Source organism: Budorcas taxicolor, chromosome 10, assembly GCF_023091745.1.
Source record: "Budorcas taxicolor isolate Tak-1 chromosome 10, Takin1.1, whole genome shotgun sequence".
NCBI classification, from domain to species: domain Eukaryota; kingdom Metazoa; phylum Chordata; class Mammalia; order Artiodactyla; family Bovidae; genus Budorcas; species Budorcas taxicolor.
In genome coordinates this window covers 95,319,654-95,343,583 of record NC_068919.1, presented here as the reverse complement: position 1 = coordinate 95,343,583, position 23,930 = coordinate 95,319,654, and the positions used below count along the sequence as shown (strand labels likewise).

General features: G+C 43.1%; 1 protein-coding gene across 3 annotated transcripts in view; it reads right to left on the bottom strand.

Annotated features, from left to right (window-relative positions):
- Positions 1 to 23,930, bottom strand: part of FLRT2 (fibronectin leucine rich transmembrane protein 2) — a 98,760-nt gene that overhangs the window by 35,469 nt on the left and 39,361 nt on the right. For 2 of the 3 annotated variants that reach the window (XM_052646758.1, XM_052646757.1), the window contains exon 2: positions 2,269 to 2,783. The exons of the other annotated variant lie outside the window; for it this stretch is intronic. The gene's annotated coding sequence lies outside the window, so the exon portion shown is untranslated. The remainder of the gene's footprint in view (positions 1 to 2,268; positions 2,784 to 23,930) is intronic. 3 annotated transcript variants of the gene reach the window in all.

The window sequence follows — 23,930 nt, the reverse complement described above, 5'->3', positions numbered from 1 at the left end:
ATAGAAACTTTTAAAATACTATTTCTGGAAATCGGATATTGAGATGTTTTAATGTTCAGAACCAGGCATAAAACAATTTCAAAGCAAGAAAAACCAACCAAACAACAACAAAAAAAACACACAGGTAACTAAGAGCCCTGTAAACAATGCTAAACAACCAAAAGACACAGCAAAGGGTTGGCAGTGCTGTAAAGAGTTCACAATCTATAAAACGTTATTAATTGGTTTTCAGATAGACTATAAAGATCCGACAATATCCTTCAGTTCCAATCCCCAGAAAATACACGACATATTTAAAATCCTACTGGCACCTACTGATTTTGACTGAACACGTTTAACCTTATCAAATCAACAGGGTTTCAACTGTACTTAAAAAGACATTATATGAAAGGCACGACAAGCCTTAAATTAACCTACTGGCCATGCATTCCAGAGATGAGCTACAGAAAAATAGAGCTTGAACATCATAGGAAGAATCAGCTTTGAGTTTCATGGAATATGCAGCACAGAATGGGGCCACACAGACATCACAGAAAAATGTAGAAATGTTTAAAATAGTTAGGTGCTGGGGGCCTGTTGTATAGCAGAAGGAGCCCAGCTTTGTGCTCTGTGATGATCTAGATGGGTAGGAAGCAGGTGGGGGTGGGAAGGAGACTTGAGAGGGAGGGGATATATATATATACACACATATAGCTAATTCACTTTGTGGTACAGCAGAACATCAGAAAGCAATTATATGCCAATAAAAAAAGGAAAAGTCTAATAACTCATTAATTAAGCATTAATCTAGAGTTAGTATACATATTCAAGTCAAGCACCCCTTTTCTGCTTTCTTCTGAAGAGGCATCACTTCTAAAGTTCTTAAACATAAGAGGAAAAGAAGACGTTACCCTTATCCAGATGTGTACTGAGATTTAGTGTAGGGTAGATGGAGATGTATTTTGTGTATTTTCCGCCCACTGATTTGAAAATATTATGAGATATATTTATGTAACTTGCAAACAGTATGGAATGACTACAAAGAGAGCCCTGTGCTTGCAGAGAGCCCATGGAGCATGTTCTGCGCGTCTGGAGCCCCCACGGCACTCAGCAAGGGCAACCTGCAGAACAGGTGCAGAATTAATGTGGCTGCAGCTTCTGACTGAGCAAGTGATACCAGTCCTTCATTGTACACATCAGGTTCCACTTACTTTCAGAGCTGATGCACTTTTATCCCGAAGGTTAAAGGACATACCAGTTCTCCTTACCTGATGAAGAAGCAAGGGAAGGAGGCGGTCTCCGTCTCCTACGTGTCCTACAGTTGGCAGCCCAATGTCCTATACAGTTGGGTGGGAAACCAGGGACGCAGCTACCAGTATGAGCAGGGCAGAAGAAGGGAGCCACCTCTGTCTTTCTCTAGAGCTCTTGCCTTCTTTTTCTATTTTGTCCTCCATCAGAGGACAGAATATATCGATTAACACTGAGAAACCAGAAAGTCATCTTTATCCTACCACTTTGTTGTTGCTGTTAAAAAGTCTTATAAAATATTTTTGCTTTCTTTGCATCACATCTGTTTTTAATGACCCATCTCAGACAGAGTTCAGCAATAAATAATCTGTCTGCCAAGCAGGAGACCCAACCATGATCCCTGGGTTGGGAAGATGCCCTGGGGAAGGGAATGGCAACCCACTCCAGTATTCTTGCCTGGAAAATCCCATGGATAGAGGAGCCTGGCAGGCTACCATCTATGGGGTCGCAAAAGACTGGGACACATCTTAACAACTAAACATCTCAGACAAGGTGAAATCAACTACTACGGAGAGGTAGAGAAATATTTAATTTGACACTTAAAGTCAATTTGCAATTTACTTTGCTGTTTCAGTTTACTGAAGTGACTCATTCATTTCTTGACTGTTACTCTGTTTGAAAAGCTAAGATAAATGCATATTAAGTTTATATAGCATTCTATGTAAGTATATTGCCCCTTTACTTCCCACATCCGCAAGAGTCAGGGTTTAGCTTATGAAATATTTATTAGCAGTAAAAATGCTATATATTCAGCAAACAAAACTCCACCTCATTTATAAATTAGGTACCCATGTATACTTGTCACACAATAAATCAAAAGCAATAAAAAAGAATTACATTGAGTTGCCTGCTAATCCATAAAGATTTACTTTACTCTCACCTAACTATTTTATGTGCTCACTGGCCAAAACAATTTGATGGCTATTTTGGAAGCCTGGAGGTGATAGGATTTCTCATCACCTAAGCGTTCACCTAGGTTACCTTTTAGGAGCTATGGGAACCCGCCCCATACATTCTTCAAGCCAGAGGTGGGAGTCTGGTCTGTCCTCTGCCTGTGTATCTTCAGACCCTCAGGGTGCAAGCATTTTTCTTTTTATACTTTTATTGATTTATTTATTTTCCTCCACGCTGGGTCTTCCTTGCTTTTCCTGCTTTTCTCCGGTTGTGGAGAGCGGGGGCCTCTCTCTAGTTGGGGGGGTGTGGGCTTCTCCTTGTGGAAGCTTCTGTTGTTGCAGAGCTGGGGCTTTAGGACGCTCGGGCTTCAGTGTTGGCAGTGCCTGGGCTTAGCTGCTCTGCAGGACATAGGATCTTCCTGGATCAGGGATCGAACCGTTGTCTCCGGCATTGGCAGGCGGATTCTTTACCACTGAGCCACCAGGGACACCCTCAAGCACTTTCTCACTGCAGACTTTCTAACTTCGAGAATAAATTTACACAGGAAGGTATGCACTTCAAATGCACCGGCACTGGAAGAGGGCAAGACACGCCCTCCGCTCCTGTGAAATGAACGGAGACACGGACATCAAGACACCACCAATGTGTGCTTTTACTACTTTTTTCCAAAATGGTTTTGTATTTATACCCAAATCCTCAGCTACGAGAAAGCCTGAGGAAGTGTCTACCCTTGAGAAAACCGAAACCAGCGACAACTTGGGAAAGGTGTGTGTGGCTACCTCTCGGCTTTCTTCTTAAAGTATTTTATGTACTGATGGCTGACCAATGGAGTATTTCATCTTGAAAGTCAGTTATCTCAGTGAATGAATATACTTTTCCTTTCCAAAAGATTGTATTTACCTTTCAATGAACCAGATGTCTTAGAATTCCTTCCAAAAGGTTTAGGAGTAAACACACCACTCTCCAAAGAGAAAGGTAAAAGGCATTGTGATGGAAGGATGGTTCTCATTTTCTCAAAAAGAAAAAAAAAAAAAAGAGGAAGCACAAATGATTCAGTGACTTGCTGCAGGCCACTTAGTGATTCAGAGGAACCAGTGATAGAAGTCTGACTCAGCAAACACATTCAGCAAGCAAGAGAGATGAACACTTAAACATTTACTGTATGGCATGCGTGTGGCTATGCGTATGATGTTGCAAGCACAAGGCACAAACCCGCCGCCGTTTTACACTGACCACACCCACAGTGAGAACAGGAAGGCGTTTGTCAATGCATTCAGTCCGTCCTCAGGATGAACAAGCAGACGCTAACCATCACTTGCCAAGGGCTAAAACTCTGTGTTCAGGGGAAAGAAAGGAGAGAGAAGGGAAGCTGATCACTGTTGCTATGTCCTATATGAACAGGGAGTGGCAACAGTAAGAAGAGTGAAAGTGAAAGTCACTCAGTGTGTCCAGCTCTTTGAGACATGGACGGAATTCTCCAGGCCAGAATACTGGAGTAGGAGGCCTTTCCCTTCTCCAGGGGATCTTCCCAAGCCAGGGATCAAACCCAGGTCTCCCGCATTGCAGGAGGATTCTTTACCAGCTGAGCCACAAGGGAAGCCCAAGAATACTGGAGTGGGTAGCCTATCCCTTCTCCAGGGGATCTTCCTCACCGAGGAATTGAACCGGGGTCTCCTGCATTGCAGGCGGATTCTTGACCAACTGAGCTATCAGGGAGGCCCAAGAAGAGTTAAGGGGAAGGGAATCCATCTAAAATATCCCCAGGCTCTGCCACGTAACTAGCACAGTGATTCTCAGTGTGGCAGTCCTGCCCCCCTTCCCAGGGCACGCTTGGCAATACTAGAGACTTTTTGCTAGTCATGGTTAGGGCTGCAGCTGGCATTTAGTGGGAAGAGACGGTGGATGAGACCGTGGGTGTTGCTCAGTCTCCAGGAAGGCAGAGGCAGCTTCCCACAACGGAGAGCTAATTTCAGTTCGAACTGCAGATACAGCTGCAGTGGAGAAACCCTGAACGAGTGACACGACACTGAGTAAGTTATTGAACTTCGGGAAATGCAAGTCTCTTTATCTGTATAATACTATTAATAATACAGCAGTCCCTACCTTGATGGATGGGTGAGCTACTGCAAGAGATAATTCAAGTGAAGTCCTTCATTCTGTTATTGGAATGTTTAGAGAACTGAAAGTATTTTTTAATTATTTTTTGTTAATAAGCCCATGTCACTTCACATAACAGCACATGAAGAAAGAAAAATATGTGGGCACCAGAATAATGCAACAGTTTAAGCTTAATGATAGTATTAAAAAATAAAATTCAGAATCAAACAGTCTCATTTGGTTCAGTCTAGACTATTTTAATTTAATCCCATCCCCACCAATAAGAAAAACTATAATGGAATCAATCCCCCAGAACATTCCTCATCATTTACCCTGTGAAAGTTCTAGAGATTTCCCTAAAAGGGTGATTCAGACAACACAGCCTTACAGTTTTGTGGGGAGTGTTTCATCAGGAGAAATTTATGCTAAACGAGGATGTGTAAAATTATTATCATTTTAATATCATCTTTGAAATCCGAGCTTTTATTCCAGGAATGATTTTTTTTTAGTTCAAGTCTTCAGGGTTTTGATTTCATTCTTTTGAACTGTCAACTGTGACCACATCTAAAGAGACAGCTTGCATTTGTCTGCGGAACCCATGGTAGGGTTTGAGTAACAGCAAAGTGTTCACTTAAAAAAAAAAAATTCCACAGTCAAGTCCTTTAATTTGTTGAAACAGTTAGAAGCTGAGCTAGACCTAAGAATCGAATATGTTTTTCTGCTTTAGGTGGTGAAAGCGGCCAGAAACCACAAGATTATATGTCAAATGAGCAAACAAAACAAGTCTGGAAAATCTCGGACAGCAGAAGCAGCTCTTCCTGGGGAATCCTCTGGCGCTGCTGGCACCCTGGTGTCTGCTGCCAGCGACGATTAGAGACCAAGAGAAGGTCTGCTATGTTTCATTCCTTGGCCAGATGCAAGCTAGATGACAAAGCAGCTTCAAGGCTGGGTTACTTGTGCCCATGTCCTGAAATGCTGAGCGAATGTAAACGTGCTTTTCTCTTAATATCATTTTGAAAACAAAGTAAAAGTGAGCTTCGTCCTTTGATAGTTACAAATACTTCCAGTTCTCTAAACATTCCAATAACAGAATGAAGGACTTCACTTGAATTATCTCTTAAAACCTCCAGTTGGGAACTGCATCACCTTTTCGAACACATAAGCAAGGGTCAAATATCAAATAAGCTATTGCCTATATAACATAGTGTAGATTTGCTTATAGCCAAACTGGAGAATACTAATCTATAAAGGAAAGTCAACTCAAAAATGAAAACCTGTACTACCTTTAACATTCATATGCTACCTGGGAATATCTTTGACTCATCTAAATTCCATAAGAACCAGCTTACCTTTCTGCATTGATTTCTTGGATTTGAACATTTTTTCTGACTTTGAGAAATACCATGGCCCGATTATATAAATGTTGGGATCATTACTAAACTGATGCCATGTCTACCATGCCCATGAGAATTTGCCTACTGGTGTTCTAGCTTCAGATGCTTTTTTTAATTAAACAAAAACCTCCTTTTACTTTGACACCCACACATATGGCTATATATAAATATATAGGTATATATAATGAACATCATATTTCCAGTTCCTAAACTGTGGAAAGATTGACACATAAAGATGAGTTTTACCAAGATTGTAAAATGCTGCTTTGGGACATTATTTCATTTCATTTATTTTATTTTATTGTGGTAAGAGCACTTAGCAAGATAACTCTCAGCAAATAAAGTGCAAAATGCAGCAACTGTTAATACAGACACCATACTGTAAACAGAGAACTAAAAGTTACTCATCTTGCGTAACTGAAACTTCATGCTCCTTGATCACTGTTTCTTACACCAGTATTATCAGTGCAATGAGCAGAACAGATAAAAAGCTCAGGCTCCACAGCACCCGGGGCTGAAGCTGGGCTCTGCTGTTAGAAGCTGTGTGGTATGTGCGCAAGTTACTAACCTCTCTGTGCCTCATTTTCCTCCTCCGTAAAAATAATTAAATAAATCATATATGTGTATATGCTATATATATATATATATATATATATATATAAAACACATAACATATACGTGCAGGAATATATTGGTATGTGTGTGTGGCATGTAGAACTAATGCCAAGAAGACAGATAACGTAAAAATATTTGCAATCATTATCACTATCAGCAAGCTGAAGCACTGGTACACCTAAAGAACATCAAGAAAGGAAAATGTATATGCCTTTGTATTCTCATTCTAAAATGAATAAAATCCACACATCCTCGATCTCAATGAACTTTACATTGCAGAATCCAGAACACTGAGTAAAATACCCACTACATATACACTCTCATACCTATAACACACACACACACACACACACATGCAATGATTCTGTATACTGAGATTATAATTGCTGGTGATTTCACTCTTTTAACTTTGGATTTTCCAAACTATCTACAAATAAGCTCACCTCACCTCTTCAATTAGAAGTAAAGAGGTTCACATTTTTCAAAGGAGGATAGTTGTGGAATTCTCATTACAACTGAACAAGATGAGCCCGGTTTGAGTGAAGGAGGCAACGTTAGCAGACTGATAATACAGAGACTGCCCTGAAAACATAATCATCTGGCATGAAGCAGGTGGGAAAAAGAACAGTAAGAGAAATAAAACATTTGAGTGATGTCTTGCTCTTTGAACACAGAGGACAGATCTCGAGTCAAACCTGAGGAAGGGTGGCTTGGAAACGCTTGGGTGCTGGAGACCTTATTGAATGCTGATGATGGATAACTTGACAAGCATTATCTGCCTCAATCTCACCTCCATCTGGTAGGTCACTATTTGGACCATTTTACAAATATGGAAACCAGAGGTCAAGGTGACGTCGACCGTCAGCGGCCAGGACAAAAGGCCAGTCACATTCCCCAGCTCTGTTACTTACCCTTTCAGGATGCCACAGAGGCCCTCGTCTGCGTCGTGCCCCTCCTCAGCCTTGATACCTTTCATCACTGCCCGTAACACACTGCCCCTTCATGCCCACCCTGTTCCTGGCTTTTGGGATGTGGCCCCATTTGCAGTGAAGAGTCCGCAGGAGTAAAAAGCCTCATATTGCTCCCATGCAGAAGGCCTGACTAAGGTAGGGCCAGAGGTGTCTGCACCCACCAGCATCACAGATGAGCGGCTGCAGGCATGGACACTGACTCCATGAAGCTTCGGAAAGCATCTTTCAGCGCCATCTAGAAACCTCTGTCAGCCGGCATCTGAGGAGGAGGCTAGGTTCCGCACAGCAAGTGGGTCTCTGCTGAAGTTGGGCAGGCCTGCACGGACCCCAGAGAAGGATGTCTGTCCTCTTGCCTCTGGGGGGCACACTGTCCTGATCCGAAAGACCCGAAGTGGAGAGAGCTGCAGAGATGACTTAGGATGAAACTCCAAGCCCGCCTGCACCCGGCCACCAGATCTCGGCAGGGAAAGTCTATTTCTCGACAGAAACGCAGAATCAAGACTTCACAAAAATACCTTTTATGATTCTAACTGACTGCCACATTTTTTTTTTTTTTTCATGTCTACCTTTCAGCTTCCCCCTCCCTCCTCGTGTAATTTCTCCTGCTAATTATTTAAAGAAGAAAGGAGCGCAATGCCCACGTCAATACCGTAAGGCTTGGTATGTGCTCATGCCATTCCTAAAATGCATTTCCCAGTCCTGTACAAGTATTACTCAACTCTTGCATTTTATGAGGCAAGTAGTGAAGAAGCCCCAGTTCATCAGTGCTTAAACAGGGTTTAGGACAAGAGAGCAATGTAATTGCGGAGGCTTCCTCAGACTGAAAATTCACAGGTAACAGACAGGGAAGCCCATATACCCTGAGGGATAAATAAATAAATCTTATTACAGGGAAAAAGACAGACCGGGGCACCACAGGAGCCCATCAATAACAAAAACCTAGTGGCAATCTCCTCCCATTCTTAAAACCTACATATACCCATTGTCAGATTCTGATTAGCTTAAGAAAGGCACCTTTCTCTCCTCCTTTTCACTGATTTTCAGGACTCACAGCACAGTACAATCAACAGGCAGCGCCTGTGTTATATAGAGTAAGTTGTATTTTGTCCCTTGCACAATGCCTTGAGGAAATATTCTTTAACTAAGCCAGGAGCGCTGATCTAGACAGTATGCTTCGGAGCCCTGGGATGTGCTGGGAGGCTCTCCTCATGGCATATACCGCCTGATTCTGGGGGTACCCAGGGCTTTGAGCCACTGTTGCCAAAATAGGAGTGTTCTGCTCCCAGAATTCATGGCTTTAGCCCATATCTGAATCCTGTTCGTGGGACACAGTGCCTTCAGCTGCTCCAGGGATGAGCTCCTTGACTGTTACCACTGGGGAACTCTGCCCACTCCAGTTTACCAGCAGCACAGATTTCAGGCTTCACATGCACGAGGCCCCAGGTTCAATCCTCAGCACCTCCAACTGGAACTCAGCTTCTTGCGTGGCATTACTTTGGTGCTAACCAAAAATGGCCCTTGGTTTTGAGGACTTCCCTGGTGGCTCAGTGGTAAAGAATCCACCTGCCTAAGCAGGAGACACAGGGGACTCGGATTTGATCCCTGGGTCAGGAAGATCTCCTGGAGAAGGGAATGGCAACCCACTCCTATATTCTTGCCTGGAGAATCTCCTGGACAGAGAAGCCTGGCAGGCGACAGTCCATGGGGTCACAAAGACTCAGACACTACTGAGCAACTAACACTTTCACCTTTCTACTTCTTTCAATAGTATGACCTAGCATGAAAAATTAAATGAATCAAAATTAAAAACAAATAAATGCTCCCAAAGTATTTACTACCAGAAGGACTGGGACATTCTAACTTTCAGAGTTGATCCCTCTCAATAATTTTCAGAATCTTATAGAGAGTATCTTTCAATGATTTTCTGCACACAGTTTCTAGAGCCCTAACTTAACTTCACAAGGACAATTTCATTCCTCACATGGGAGTTTTCTCTAGGTCTAATTTTTTTTTTTTTTATCGGATGATTTTCTATTTTAGAAAAGGGCTAGGAGAGGAATATGGAGGAAGCTTAGCTTAACCTCCAAAGACGTGCAGTGAGACAATGTGCAACTCTTACTCTGAAAACTTGTGCAGAATATAATGGAATATAGAACAAGACAGTAAGATTGATCTAAGAGGCAGAATCCTGTGGAAAGGTGCCCTTTTTTTTATAGTTATCACTTAACATCTCTCAAAATTAGGTGCTTTCATTCTAATAATAAAAAGCAGCTAGACTTTACTCAGCACTTTCTTTGCAAGACAAATTAATGCTTAATGATTGTATGTAATCCCTACAATGAGTAGATAAGATAAGACTAACTCTTATCCCCATTACATATATCATAATAATGATTATAACTGCAACAATAGCTAGGATTTATCTACTTAGTGCTTAACTACGTGCTAGACACCTTCTGGGTAGCTCAGCTGGTAAGGAATCCACCTGCAATGCAGGAGACCCCGGTTTGATTCCTGGCTCGGAAAGTTCCCCTCCGGAAGGGATAGGCTACCCACTCCAGTATTTTGGGGCTTCTCTGGTGGCTCAGATGGTAAAGAAATCCACCTGCAATGCAGGAGACCTGGGTTCGATCCCTGGGTTGGGAAGATCCCCTGAAGGAGGGCATGTCAACCCACTCCATGTCCTGGAGAATCCCCACGGACAGAGGAACCTGGCAGGCTACAGTTCATGAGGTCACAAAGAGTCGGACATGACTGACTGACACCTTACTTAATCATCTTCATTTAATCCATATAGTAGCATTATGAACCTAGTTCTCTAGTTGCTTCCATTGCACAAATGAAGAAATTAAACCCACAGAGGTTAAGGAACTAACCAAGATCATTACCAATGAATGCCAGAATTTCAACCTAGATTGAAATCACTCTAGACTTCTTAATCACTTTGATCTATTGCCTCAAACAAACACAAAGTACAATGAAAGTCAATAAGTGGGATTGAGGAACATCTCTATGAGTTTTTGTTTGAGGCAGTAGGTCAAAGTGGTTAAGAAGTCTAGAGTGATTTCAGTTTCAGGCTCGTTGCCACTTTCACAGAGGTTCCTAAATCAAAAGAAACTATGATTACCCATTATACACACACGCATACATCACATAGTCATAAGGCATATGTATCAAAATAATGCTCATCTTGCTGTTGATAAGAATATAAAATCTTTATTTTATTTTGCTTTACTATCAGCCTGTAGATCTAAGAGTAGGATCTAAGTCACCTTAAACAGGCAGATCCCTCACAAAATGGGATGGTAGGTGATTACGTAAATATCTTCCACTGTTGGAGTTACTGGTTCCTATAAGTAGCTTCCTCTTTAAGCTTCATCAAAACTTGGCAGAAAGATTTATTTTGTATAATTTAGAGACATGAAAACTTAGACACAGAAAAATAATGAATCACACAAATATTTAAGGTGAGTTCTTCCTCCAAAGCTGGTACTCTTTCCACGAACAGATGGGGTCAGCTCCCTACTTGTCACCCCCTCCAAGAAAAAGCAGCCAGTGTAAACGATAAACTCTGTGAGCAGAGAAGTCCACTATAGTAAAGCACCTAAGTTGACACCATCTGCCTCTGTGTTCACAGGTACAGCTGTCATCTGTAACCAAGTCTTCATCCCTTCAAAGACTATGGCCCGGGTTGAAACAAAGTAACAGAATCATATTTATCACACATCCTAATTGTGGACAAGACGATATGGAAAAATAGCACTGCAGAAAGACCCCAAATATCAGGCCTTTATTCACTCAAATGAAATGTGGCAAAGGGATTTTTGGACCCTATCCTCTAACCTTGACCCCACTCTCCCAACAAAACACTCTCATTTTTTTCTGAATAAAAATAAAGAATTTTATTATTTAAAATCTATTTTTGCAAATTAAAAACAATGGGCACTGTAACACAAACGTTATAAAATACACATAATGTCACCACTGCAGAGGGAGAATGGTTGGCCTTTCGTCCCGTTAGACAATGGAGGTCCTCACCCCTCGGGTCAGGCTTCAGTACCAACATGACTGGATTTGTGACTTCAGTTGTCACCCACGAGGACTGACTGGATCTTTGAACCAAAGGAAGGGAACAGCCACCATTTTGTCCCGGGAAGAGAAGAAGTGGTAGAATTTCCTAAACCGTTTGAACTAGGACTGAATGGTCCCATGGAACTATTGCTTTCCTTTCTTTGACCGCCAAGCATAGAGGCCGGTCCTCTCTGGGGGTAAGTGGCATCCTGTAACGAGCCAAGCGAACCCACCGGCTTGTCATTCAGGGCACTGCCGGCTCTGTTCTAGAATCCTGGAACACCCCCGCCTGCCGCAGCATCCTGACCATCTCCAAACAAATGGGAAGCTGATCTGCATAAACCTCATTTCCATTTTATTCATCCTCTGCCCAAATCTAGATCAGAATGTTTAATATCATCCCCACTGTGGGAGGTCTCGTGAATTCAAAGGCCATTCGTGGTCAACGATGAGAAGGCCTGGATTCCCAGATGTGGGTTTATATTCGAAATTAAAAGCAGAAACAAGAGAAAGTGTGTTGCCAGATAGAGAGCATGGAAAACAAAAGAACCAGCTAAAGGATAAACGTGGCAGAAACCAGAAACCGCTGCTAAGGTCACCCATTTCTACTGATGAGCTAGCAAGTCACCACTTAGGGACGCCTAAGATGACACCCGGCTCTTTACTTGCATTTCCACATTTAACCATTTTTTAACTCCCAAATATACAAGGAAAGATCCAGAGGAAAATGATAACCAAAACGAAGGAGGTTTTCTCAATGTTAAACAGCCTCTAAACAGAAGAAGCAACATTCAAACTAGTGTCTGGCTGTGACCTCATTCTTTCACCCACCACCCCAGCTCCCCTCTCTTCCACTGACCCTTGGTTTTCTAACATTAGCCCAAAATACAACAGCAAAGTGTCCTAATAAGGGTAAACAAAAACTGGTGACTCATCCAGTATTTGCGTGTTTTCTTCTCCTTGAACATTAAAAGGACAAACTGTTAAACTAAACTCTAGGTTTGTGAGTCAGATTTTGAGAGTGTGCATGATTACTGGTTTCCAAGAATAAATCTGCTTAATGTTGTAATAAACACATACACACAAACATATATGAGCACATAATTTCTTGAGCAAACACAGTCCCATTAGAAGGAGAAAACACAACTACTTGTGAAAACTCTGCAAAAATCCTGCAACACAAACAGCATCTCCACTGACTCATTAATTCTGGCCTAAATTTGCTGCTGTCAGGCAAATCAGGCACACTGTCCGGCAGACACCCACCTGCTATTAGGCCGAATGTGCCTGGCGTCTTGACATTCTATTGATTCCAATCCAAAGCTTATGTAAAAAAAAGGCAGCTCAGAGTCCAAAAGGAATTTTAGCCGCAAATACTTTGGGAGAAATCCAAACAACTAAACACAGAAAGAAAGACGAGATGCAAATCTGAGTGGCAAAATTGAGACAACCCAAACCAGCCTGGTAGAAGCTCAAGGACAAATCGACAAAGGACCCTGCTTCCCCTTTTGGCAACTACCGATTTTAGGACATTCCAATGGCCCCCGCATTGAATGGGACTTCCCAGGTGGCTCTGATAAAGAATTCAACTGAGAATGCAGGAGATGCAAGAGGCTTGGGTTCGATCCCTGGGTCGGGAAGATATCCTGGAGTAAGAAATGGCAGCCTGCTTCAGTATTCTTGCCGGGAGAGTTCCATGGACAGAGGAGCCTGGCGGGCTACAGTCCATAGGCTTGCAAACAGTCAGACATGACTGAGCAACCGAACACCCACCCTCAACGAAACTGCACTATCACTACCCTCGAAGCACTTCATTACTGCTCCACAGGTGTTGCTTTCAAAGAGGATTGCCAATTTCTGCCCCTGGAGTCCTGTGAGTCTTCACTAGAAACTTGCTGTACCATGCTTAGGATCCTGATCAGGACAAAGGTTCTGAAGCTGTTCAGAAAAACCAGAAACCACTTACAGTGCTTAAGAATACTGCATACTTTAATCTTCAGAACAGCCCCCTGACCTAAGAGTTTTATTGCCATTTTACAGATAAGGAAAGCTGAGGTTCTGAGAGGTAATTTTCTCCAAATGACTGAAACAATGAGAGACTAAAGAAGAGAGGGCATCGGAATTCATTTAGAAAGTTTCTGGCACCTCCCCAGCCTCCCTCCACTCCTGAAATAACCTCGGCCTAAATGGAATGGGTGTATGTCCAATTTCCAAGTCCTGGCACTCATGGCTTCAGTGGCAGCTGCTTGTCACAGTCAACTTTGCATAAACAGGCTGGCTCTCGTGGTGTTCTTTAAAACCAGAATAATTCTGTCTTTACTTTAGCCAAGGGAAGACATGCATTTCAAAATAAAAGTGAGTATCTATCTGGATAAAGAGGCAAAGGAGAAACCTGCAATCCCACGGAGCAATACGGCTCTCAGCTGTCCCCCCCCCCGCCCCCAGCCCCCGTCCTCCCCTCCACCCACCTCCCAGCTGCCATCAGCCACTGCAGGGCGCCCTCTGGCTTCAAAAGCAGTTCCAGGGGGAACAGAAGCCCCAGGTTCAGAGGGCCAGCTGGCAGGGGGACCGCACCCCTCGGGAAGGGTGGAAGAGGAGTGGAGATTCACTGCAGAGGTCGGTCAGCTCAAAGACAAGAATTCAAAGGGTTTCCAAAACCTGATTTCTATCAGGACTGCCAGGGCAGATCAGAAGGTATGAGGTTCCAACTGGGAGGGATGTGTTTCTGCTGCTCAGATGCCAGGTTTGCAAGGGGATCCCGGGTTTCTGAGCACCAGGCTGGATTTCAGGAGCAGGGGTGGCCATCAAGGTGTCCATCAAACTCATTTCAACCCTACCACCACAAGGCAGCAGAATTTCACCCACCAATAAAGCTGTCTGTGACTCTGAGCATTTCTGTGAGTTAAAGCAGTCTGATTTTTACAAGAATGCTCCTGAACTGAGCTAGATCAACGAAACTCGTGAAATAAAAAGCTCCTTAGGATAGTCTGCAGCGTGCCTCGACCCCAGCTCCCCTCACTTTGCTGCACTGGCATTGCCTTCGACCTGTGACTGGGGTTGGAGGCCCTGCCTGCAAGTCGGGCCAGCGCATCCTTCCCTTTACTCGGGCCTCTGATTTACAAGGTGACTTTTCAGAGACAGCCGCTTAGCCATCTATTCTTGGTTTATCATCCATCGGTTATCATTGTTACTGCTGCCATTTATTCAAAATGATTATGGACTTAGAAAGATGTTCTTCTCTGATAATAATGTTTGCAATATGCTTTCACACTGCCTAGTTAACACGGCGTGCCTGTGATTTTTTGTTCTGGCGCAAGTCGCAAAAGCTGCTGCGGTGGAATGTTTCGTAGCTTTCAAAATGGTTACCTGTAAAACTGTTTCGGGGCGAGGGGGAACAGGTACCCATGTACCTATCTATCCATCTATCGATATCCGTATATCTATGTAGATATTTGTATATCTATAGATAGATAGATATGTATATACATATACATATGTATTTTAAACAATGAATTGTGTTAAAATGAGAAAGGCTGCACCGCAAGCAACATTGAAAATATTGGCCCTTTCCTCTCAACTTAGTGGGACAGACTCTCGTGGTTGTGGCTGCCACTTGCTGAATCAAGGCCCAAGTCTGCCCTTGACCCTCTCCCCCAAGTGCTACTGACAGCTGGGGACGTAGAACAGGCATGTTAAAGGCAGAGCATGGTCCTCAGAGGCTAATAAACTGAAAAATGGTGCACTGGCCAGAAAGCAGAGTCTCAAAAGGGAGTGCGGCTGCAGGAAATTAATAAAACTCCATGCATATCTTTTTAAAGTCAGCAGCAGTGGGCTGTGACTGGAATTCACCTCTTCAGTCATGCACTCGCCTCCCCTCGATACGGGCAGGAGTCCTATAAGAGCACGGCAGGAGAAAATGGATTCATGCGTCATTTAAAATGAATCATTTCACTTCCTCTCCTCCATTTTTATACATATTGACAAAATATAAAAATACATTTTAAAAAATCGATTCGCCTTTGTCGTTTTCTACCCCAACAGCAAAAGGAGACATCAGAATTATAACACTTGATAGCCTTTGAATAACTACTTAAATGGGGTCACTCACAACGGGCATTCCGAGGGCCTCAGATGGGCCAACCCCAAACGAAAAACAGGCAAGGCATTACAAATCACATCTTATTTATTTCAAGATTTGAATTTCCATTTTATTTTTAACAAGAGCTTCACAGTTCACTGACAAATGTCCTGAGCTATATTTAGAGGAATAGCAGTATTTAAGATCAGGGGCTCACATGGACAGATTCAGCTTTTCACTCTTCTAAACAGAAATACACAACATGCGGGCATTGTGTGACTTTCACGTCAAGGATTTGGATTAGTTATCAGAATTTCTGCTCTCCTCTGAGCATAGTGTGTCATTGCTCTTGGGGGTTTATCTGAAGGGCTTTCGAGGGGTGTCTGTAGCGTCTTCTCTCTGATGCAATAGAATATTTCCACCACCAAGCAAGCAACCGTTTTAACATGGCAAACTGCGTCTGAAATGCGTTTGAAAACGAAATCAACAAATGACTTGTTAGGCTACTCACAAAAGGTACAAGCCGTTTGCACTGCTGTTGCTTTAGGAATTAGATTTTCAGAAGTTGGAAAGCATAGTCTTTGAGTTTCCTTGAAAGAATGCTAGAGGCAATATGCTGATTATGTTTCAAAGAAGGAAAAGGAAGTGTTGAAAGCTTTTAATAACGTGTACAATTCTGAATTTGTAAGCACCGAACACAAAACAATGATAATGTTTTATCACTTTATAAGTGTAAGGGACTCTCTCTACTGTTTGGAGACAGCAGATACTTGTAGACAAATTATAACATCCCCGCTTCTATGCCCAGATAGAGGAAAACAACCAAATATGAGGCATCAGAAGATAACCATGGGGATGAAAATACATAGCTGTTGTTCCAAAAGGAAAACACGAACACACCAAGCATAATTAAAAATAGTAGCAAACCTGAAAGCAATTCGAATAACTGAGGCTTTGCTCATAAGTTTCTGAGACTGTCTCTTGACAGCCAGAGTTTCAATTACAGCAGAGACTGCGAAAACAGGAAGATTGTTTTATCTCTAGGTTGGTCACCGGTGAACTCGATGGCAGATTATTAATCAGAGGAAGTACAGAGTATGAATATACAAGGCTGTGAATACTCTCTTAAAGCCTTAGTGCAATAAGCCTCCTTCCCAATTCTAGAAAATGCCTTCCCAAACAGTTTTATAGGCAAGAGAGAATGAAGGTTCACTGAACTCCTTAAAAGCCATGTCCTTCCCAGACACCGCGCTAAGCACTTAACATATATTCCTCGCTTTAATCTTCCGGATAGTACAGCCAAGGAGGCGGGATCATCCCTTCGTTACAGATGAACAATTTGACACTCAGAAGCGTGGGCGCTTAGCAGTGGAACCATGGCTGGAAGGTGGTTCTCTGGAACAAAGGGGCCGCTTCTGTCTTCCCTCCTGTGGCCTCTTGCTCTCCGTAGCCTTTAGAGAGGCTTGAAATTGCTGCAGCAGGTTGTTCATTAGCCCTTCCGCCCCGTGGGAAGAAGCACAGTCTAGGCCACGGTTTCCAATACGAGCTCTGAACAGCTTTGATTCAGAGCCACAGGCATTCATCCTGTTCATCTCTCCTTACTCCATTTAGCTACCCAGGTGGCTCAGTGATAAAGAATCCACCTGTCAATGCAGGAGACGCAAGAGATGCGAGTTCGATCCCTGAGTCGGGAAGATCCCCTCAAGGAAGAAACGGCTACCCACTCCAGTATGTTTGCCTAGAGAAACCCATGGACAGAGGAGCCTGGTGGGCTACAGCCCATGGGGTCACAAAAGAGACAAGACACTGCTGAGCACAGCACAATTACCCTTGTGGGGCCCAATAAGCCCATTCAAGAGAGAGAACTTTTGTTTCCCCACTTCCAACCTAACTTATATATACCTACAAACAAGGAGAGTCGGTGTGAGGACATCTCTCTTGAGCTGCAGAGCACCTTGTTGCTGGCACTGTTTACTCACTCAGTGGTGTCTGACTCCTTTGCAACCCCATGGACTGTAGGCCTCTGTCCATGGGATTTCCCAAGCAAGAGTATTGGAGTGGGCTGCCATTACCTTCTCCAGCCCAGGGAGTGAGCCTACATCTCTTGTGTCTCCTGCATTGGAGGCGGATTCTTTACCGCGGAGCCGCCGTATCAATATTGATATCAACAAATTGTCCTCAGCTCCAGAAATTGGGAAACGGAGTTCTAAGTCACAGAGTCCCTTGTTTCACCCATATTCACTGCACTCAAAGTTACCCAGGAGTATCAGATATACACATTCAATATTTACCTTGAGCCTCTTTTAGACTAAGGAATGTGTAGGATGATCTGGGTCCAGGTTTCAAAATCTCAGAGAGATGATAAAAGTCCAGGAGCAAAGGCTGCGGATAAACAAGCTTCAGATGGTGAAGGCTGCGTCCACACAGCTGAACTACTGCCTCGGCAACCACAACAGTTAAAGGCACTGTGCTAGGACTGCCAAACTCATAAGACAAGTATGCCCATTAACTGTACCTGAAAACTTATTAAATAAAAGCCAAAGTGAAAACATCTGCCCACCTAGTGACGGCAGGGTTTGTTTGTTTGTTTGTTTTTGCTGAGTCAGTCTATGCTAGCTAGGCATGGATGTTACCCAGAGATCAATTTCAGTGGGAATGAATCCCGGTGGTGTTGACTATGACTTTGATCTGCTCTTAACAATGGCCAAGGCTTTTGTTTCCTACCTTTCCCAGGATGTCTTGGGTAATTTTTTTTTTTTTTTTCCCCAAAAGAGACTAAAGAGATGCAATTTACAAAGAGTGAAAAAATATTCCACTTGGAAGAATAACTATTTGGATAGACAACAAATTGGTCAATGGGGAGGTCTCAGAGTCCTCACAAGTCTCATCAAAATAAAGTTCTGAAATTTAGGAGACAGTAGCCGTATCCATGGGAGAAGGCAGTGGCACTCCACTCCAGTACTCTTGCCTGGAAAATCCCATGGATGGAGGAGCCTGGTGGGCTGAAGTCCATGGGGTCGCTAAGAGTCAGACACGACTGAGCGACTTCACTTTCACTTTTCACTTTCATGCACTGGAGAAGGAAATGGCAACCCACTCCAGTGTTCTTGCCTGGAGAATCCCAGGGACAGGGGAGCCTGGTGGGCTGCCATCTATGGGGTCGCACAGAGTCGGACACGACTGAAGCGACTTAGCAGCAGCCATATGAGAAATGCTGGAACAGATTTCCACATGAAGATATGGCTTAATAGGAGCTGGGTGGCTAGATTCCTTTGCACTCGAAAAGAAACTCTTCAATTTATTTCAGGAGTAAAGTGAACACAGCACTGGCAAAATGCAGCATTAAAGGAAGGAAACGAACACAAGATTTTACAAAGTCACCTTCAAATTTCTTTCCAATACAATGATCCTCCAAAGGTTTAAGATGCAAGTTTGCAGGCTGTGCCAAAGCCTCCACAAACCTCTTTTTGTATAGGGATCCTTTTTGACCCCTTGGTATTAACACCTGTGAAAGAGTCAAGACTCTATTGGCTTTCTACAGCATGAAAAGTTGCCAGGTAAAATAAGATACTTTGAATAGAGCATGGGACTTAGACATGCAAACAAATATTCACTACTTATCAGAAATTCAAATTTAACTGGGTATCCTGTATTTTTATTTATTTTATGTATTAACCCTGTAATAAAGAAATGCCAACACAGTCTAATATTCTTTCCTGGAGAATTCCAGGGACAGAGGAGCCTGGCAGGCTACAGTCCATAGAGTCACAAAGAGTCAGACACAACTGAGCCACTGACACACACAAGGCTTCCCAGATGGCTCAGTGCTAAAGAATCCACCTTCCATGGAACAGATGCAGGTTCGATCCCTGGGTCAGGAAGATCCCCTGGAGGAGGAAATGTCAACCTTCTCTGGTACTCTGGCCTGGAGAATCCTTTGGACAGACGAGCCTGGCAGGCTACAGTCCATAGGGTTGCAAAGAGTCAGACACAGATGAGCAACTGAGCACACAACCCTATAATCGAACAATCAAGAAGTCATGAGCAAATTGTGAATGAACTATTTTTGAGCTGGTTAATGGTACAGCCAGAAGTCCTTAATCAGTGGCATGCTTCAGGCTTTCCTGGGAAGCTCTTTGAACATGCAGACTCCTGGGACCTTGCCCTAGAGATGTATTCTCCTATGGGTTGAGAATGACTGTTTTAACCCAGACTAATAAAAATAAATGAGGAAGACACAATAAGCCAGATTTCTCTGATGACTCAAATCACTCCACTATAGCTTTAGAGGTGGCTCAGATGTCCTAAATCTTAAGATGGTATGAACTTGAGAATACCAAAGGATACAGTGTAAAATAAATACTGGTTAAGAAAATACTGTCACAAACCACTTCTTCCTTAGCCACATGAGGACACTGAGGGAAAATCACTCACTAAATTAGCAACCCAGAAGCGCAACCGAAAATAGCATCTTTGACACCTGATGCCAGAATTCATCCCATGCTGTCATTTCTAAACAGTTCCTCCTTACATCGTCTTTCTCAGACAGCTGCAAGAGCTGGCACACCCAACAGAAGGAGCTGAGACATTCTTCTCCCCTGAGCTAATGTGTGAACTCCTTCGCCCCCGTGTAATATGTCCAATTGCAGTATACCAGAATGATACCCACATAGGAATCAGAAACTAGTTCAATAGACGTGTCTTCATTGTATCAGTAAATGCTAACACAACGTTAACAGTGAGTAAAGAAAAATCAAATTGTTCTTTGCTAAAAATAAAGTCCCATTACTTACTTTTTGTTTCCAAAGATATGCCATTTGTGTGTATGTGTGTGTTGACTATGAAGGGACAGAAATGATGGCGGGAGTGTTTCCTTCTCTTACCATCAGAATTTTTCCTCTGAGATGCGTGTGAATATGCGGGTGTCAGTCTCTCAGTTGTGTATGACTCTGTGATCCCATGCAGTGTAGCCCACCAGGCTTCTCTGTCCATGGAATTCTCCAGGCAAGTATATTAGAGTGAGTAACCACTCCCTTCTCCAAGGGATCTTCCTGACACTGGGATTGAACTTGGGTCTCCTACCTTGCAGGCAGATCCTTTACCATCTGAGATAGCAGGGAAACCTTCTCTGGGGATATACTGGTCATTTACACTAACTCTCTTCCCATCCTTGTATTTACAATACATAAAAACTTTCCTTCCAGTGAAGCTATGTTTGACAATCCTGGGTTGCTAACTGTGAGGTCCAAATGACCTAAAGGATGACTCAGCTAAAGAAATATGTTAACACAGAAACTCTGGTACATCAGTGATTTGGATGGTCAAGAGCTGGAAAGCTAGAACTGGAGCGTGGGTCTGGGTGCAGAAGAAATTCAGTAGACTGAAATTTAGGGATTAAAGCTCTGTCTTGAGAGCTTTTCAGATCTGCATTTAAGTCTGAGTTCCATCCTGACTGGCTCTGAGACCTTGGGCAGGTCACTCAAACTCTTTGTGCCCCTTGCTGCTGCTGCTTAGTCGCTTCAGTCATGTCCGACTCTGTGAGACCCCACAGAGGGCAGCCCATCAGGCTCCCCCATCCCTGGGATTCTCCAGGCAAGAACACTGGAGTGCATTCCCATTTCTTTCTCCAATGCACGAAAGTGAAAAGTGAAAATGAAGTCTCTCAGTCGTGTCTGACTCCTAGCAACCCCGTGGGCCACAGCCTACCAGGCTCCTCCATCCATGGGATTTTCCAGGCCAGAGTACTGGAATGGGGTGCCATTGCCTTCTAGGCATCTGGAAAACGTAAACAGCAGTTAATTCAATGAGCTCCTATGAGGATTAAATACACGAGAATTTGTGAAGCACCTACCGCAGGGCAGGGCATGTTCTCGTTAAATGGGAAGAATGAGAAGCAAGGACGTGAGTCTCTGTGGGCCAAACAGGTTGGCCCATAACCATGTATTTGCCAGCATTTAGGCACAGACTCAACCTAGCTACATACAGGACAAATGAGCAACAAAAGAACATCAAAACGTAATTACTGTCTGCACATACTTAACATTCAACCTACTTACATGTCTGCATCGTCTTATAATCACTGAACCGATATTTGCTTAATAACAACACCTGCTATGAACTTGGGATCTGATTAACTGGTGTAAGGAACACAAAACATCCTAAGACCCGCTGCCCTGCCGCCCATGTCTTGGTTGAGGAGATAACATACGTCTCCTGAAGAAGTTAATAAAAAAGATGGCCGGATAATAACAACAAAAGCACAACATAGAAGTACAGACGGCAGTAGCTGAATCTCTGATGAGCCTTCAGACAAGTGGTGCAACTGATAAAGCCCCTGATGACCTCAGAGGAAAAGAAAGCTGCTATGAGTCAAAACAGCCTGGGAATTCTTCATGGAAGATAAGTCACTTGAGACTGGCCTTGAAAGAAGAGTAGGATTTAGATAAGCAGAGAAGAGGAAATCCTAGGTTTATGACCCAAAGGAGGGCATGGCAACCCACTCCAGCAGTCTTGCCTTGAGAAGCCCACGGACAGAAGAGCCCGGAGGGCTACCATCCATAGGGTCACACAGAGTCAGACAGGACTGAAGGAACTGAGCACACAGACATGCATGACCCAGGGAAAGCCATGGAAATGAGAAAACACAGGGCTGAGTGATAGGCCATCCAACCAGTCCGTCCTAAAGGAGTTCAGTCCTGCATATTCATTGGAAGGACTGATGCTGAAGCTGAAGCTCCAATACTTTGGCCACCTGATTCTAAGAACTGACTGATTGGAAAAGACCCTGATGCTGGGAAAGATTGAAGGCAGGAGAAGAAGGGGACAACAGAGGATGAGATGGTTGTATGGCATCACCAACTCGATGGATATGAGTTTGCACAAACTCCAGGAGTTAGGGATGGACAGGGAGGCCTGGTGTGCTGCCGTCCATGGGGTCGCAAAGAGTCGGACACGACTGAGCGACTGAAGTGACCCAAAAGTGATGCCTTACCGATATGCAGTCCATTATCCATGCTGTTTGCAGCACTGAGTGCAGGACACGAAAGTTGGACCGTTGCTGTGCAGGCCTGTGGGGTTCAACATTTTATTGTTTGTTTTACCACTCTACGTTCTTGGGGCTCCATCCAAAAATATTTTGGTGGCATAGATAAGACTGATTGCAAATTAAATAAAATCTTAGCAAATTGGCACTAGTATCCTCCCCATTCCAAACACACACCCACACACAATTTCCATTTCCCTGAAAGCAAAACAACGGCCTCTCAACACATAGTTTACTGGCTGTCTTAAGAAAGGAGCTTCAAAGAGCTTTGCTAAGCCAGATCAAGAGACACTTGATATGAAAAGAAGGTGCTCAGGATGGCTATGTACACAATGCTATGTTGAAAATGGTTGACCAACAAGGATGTCCCACATAGCACAGGGAACTCTGCTCAATATTATGTAACAACCTTCATGGGAAAAGAATCTAAAAGAATAGAGAAATGTATATATATGGTTGAATCACTCTGCTGAGCACCTGAGCTACCAACTCTCACAATATTATTAATCAACTTTACTCCAGTATTAAAAAGTTTTTATTTTTAAATTAAAAGAGGGAAGATCTGTATACTTAACAATGTACATATCACATCTTAATAATAAAAGAATGACCCAGAAGCCTGAACAGAGTAATGGAAATTTTTGTTTTAAAGTTATTAACAAAAAATGTCTAATGAAGGTGAAAAAAAAATAGAAATGCTGTGTTCTTCAAACATCAAGTGCTCTGAATCAGAAGAGGGTCCTTCTATGGCTCTGCCCCCATGGCTTCACTCCAGTAAGTACCTTGTCACAATTCCTTTTAGTCTGCAGTGGTAAGATAGTTACAGAAATACTCAATACCAGATGAATAAAGAGTGGGCTTCCCAGGTGGTGCTAGTCATAAAGAATCTGCCTGCCAAAGCAGGAGACATAGGAGATGGAGCCAGGGTCCATCTATTCTGGGTCAGGAAGATCCCCTGGAATAGGAAGGAAATGACAACACCCTCCAGTGTTCTTGCCTGGGAAATCCCATGGACAGAGGACACTGGAGGGCTACAGCCCATGTGGTCACAAAGAGTCAGACACAACTGAGAACACTTCATTGCCTTTTTTGGAATTGCACTTTGGTGGAAATTCTACAAATTTCAGTGAAAGAGAAGAGCCCAGAGATTAGATAAGCCATTTCTTCTTTCTTAGGCCCAGATCAATCACTCCAGCCATTGGTTTGTAATTTTAAACTGCAAACTGTGAATCCTTGAATTAAAATGTCATAATAGGCACTATTTGGCCATCATATTTCAATATCCTTTTTGCCCCATAAGGTTCTTTATAGTTTGTTAAAGTTTCTGAAACTAATATTTAGGAGGGTGATAATTTCCATTTTAAAAGAAATTCTAGAATATAAAAATGTTATAGCAGGTCCAAATATAAATGCATCAGATGTTTGAGCATGCTAAGTTGCTTTAGTTGTGTCAACTGTTTGCAACGCTATGGACTGTAGCC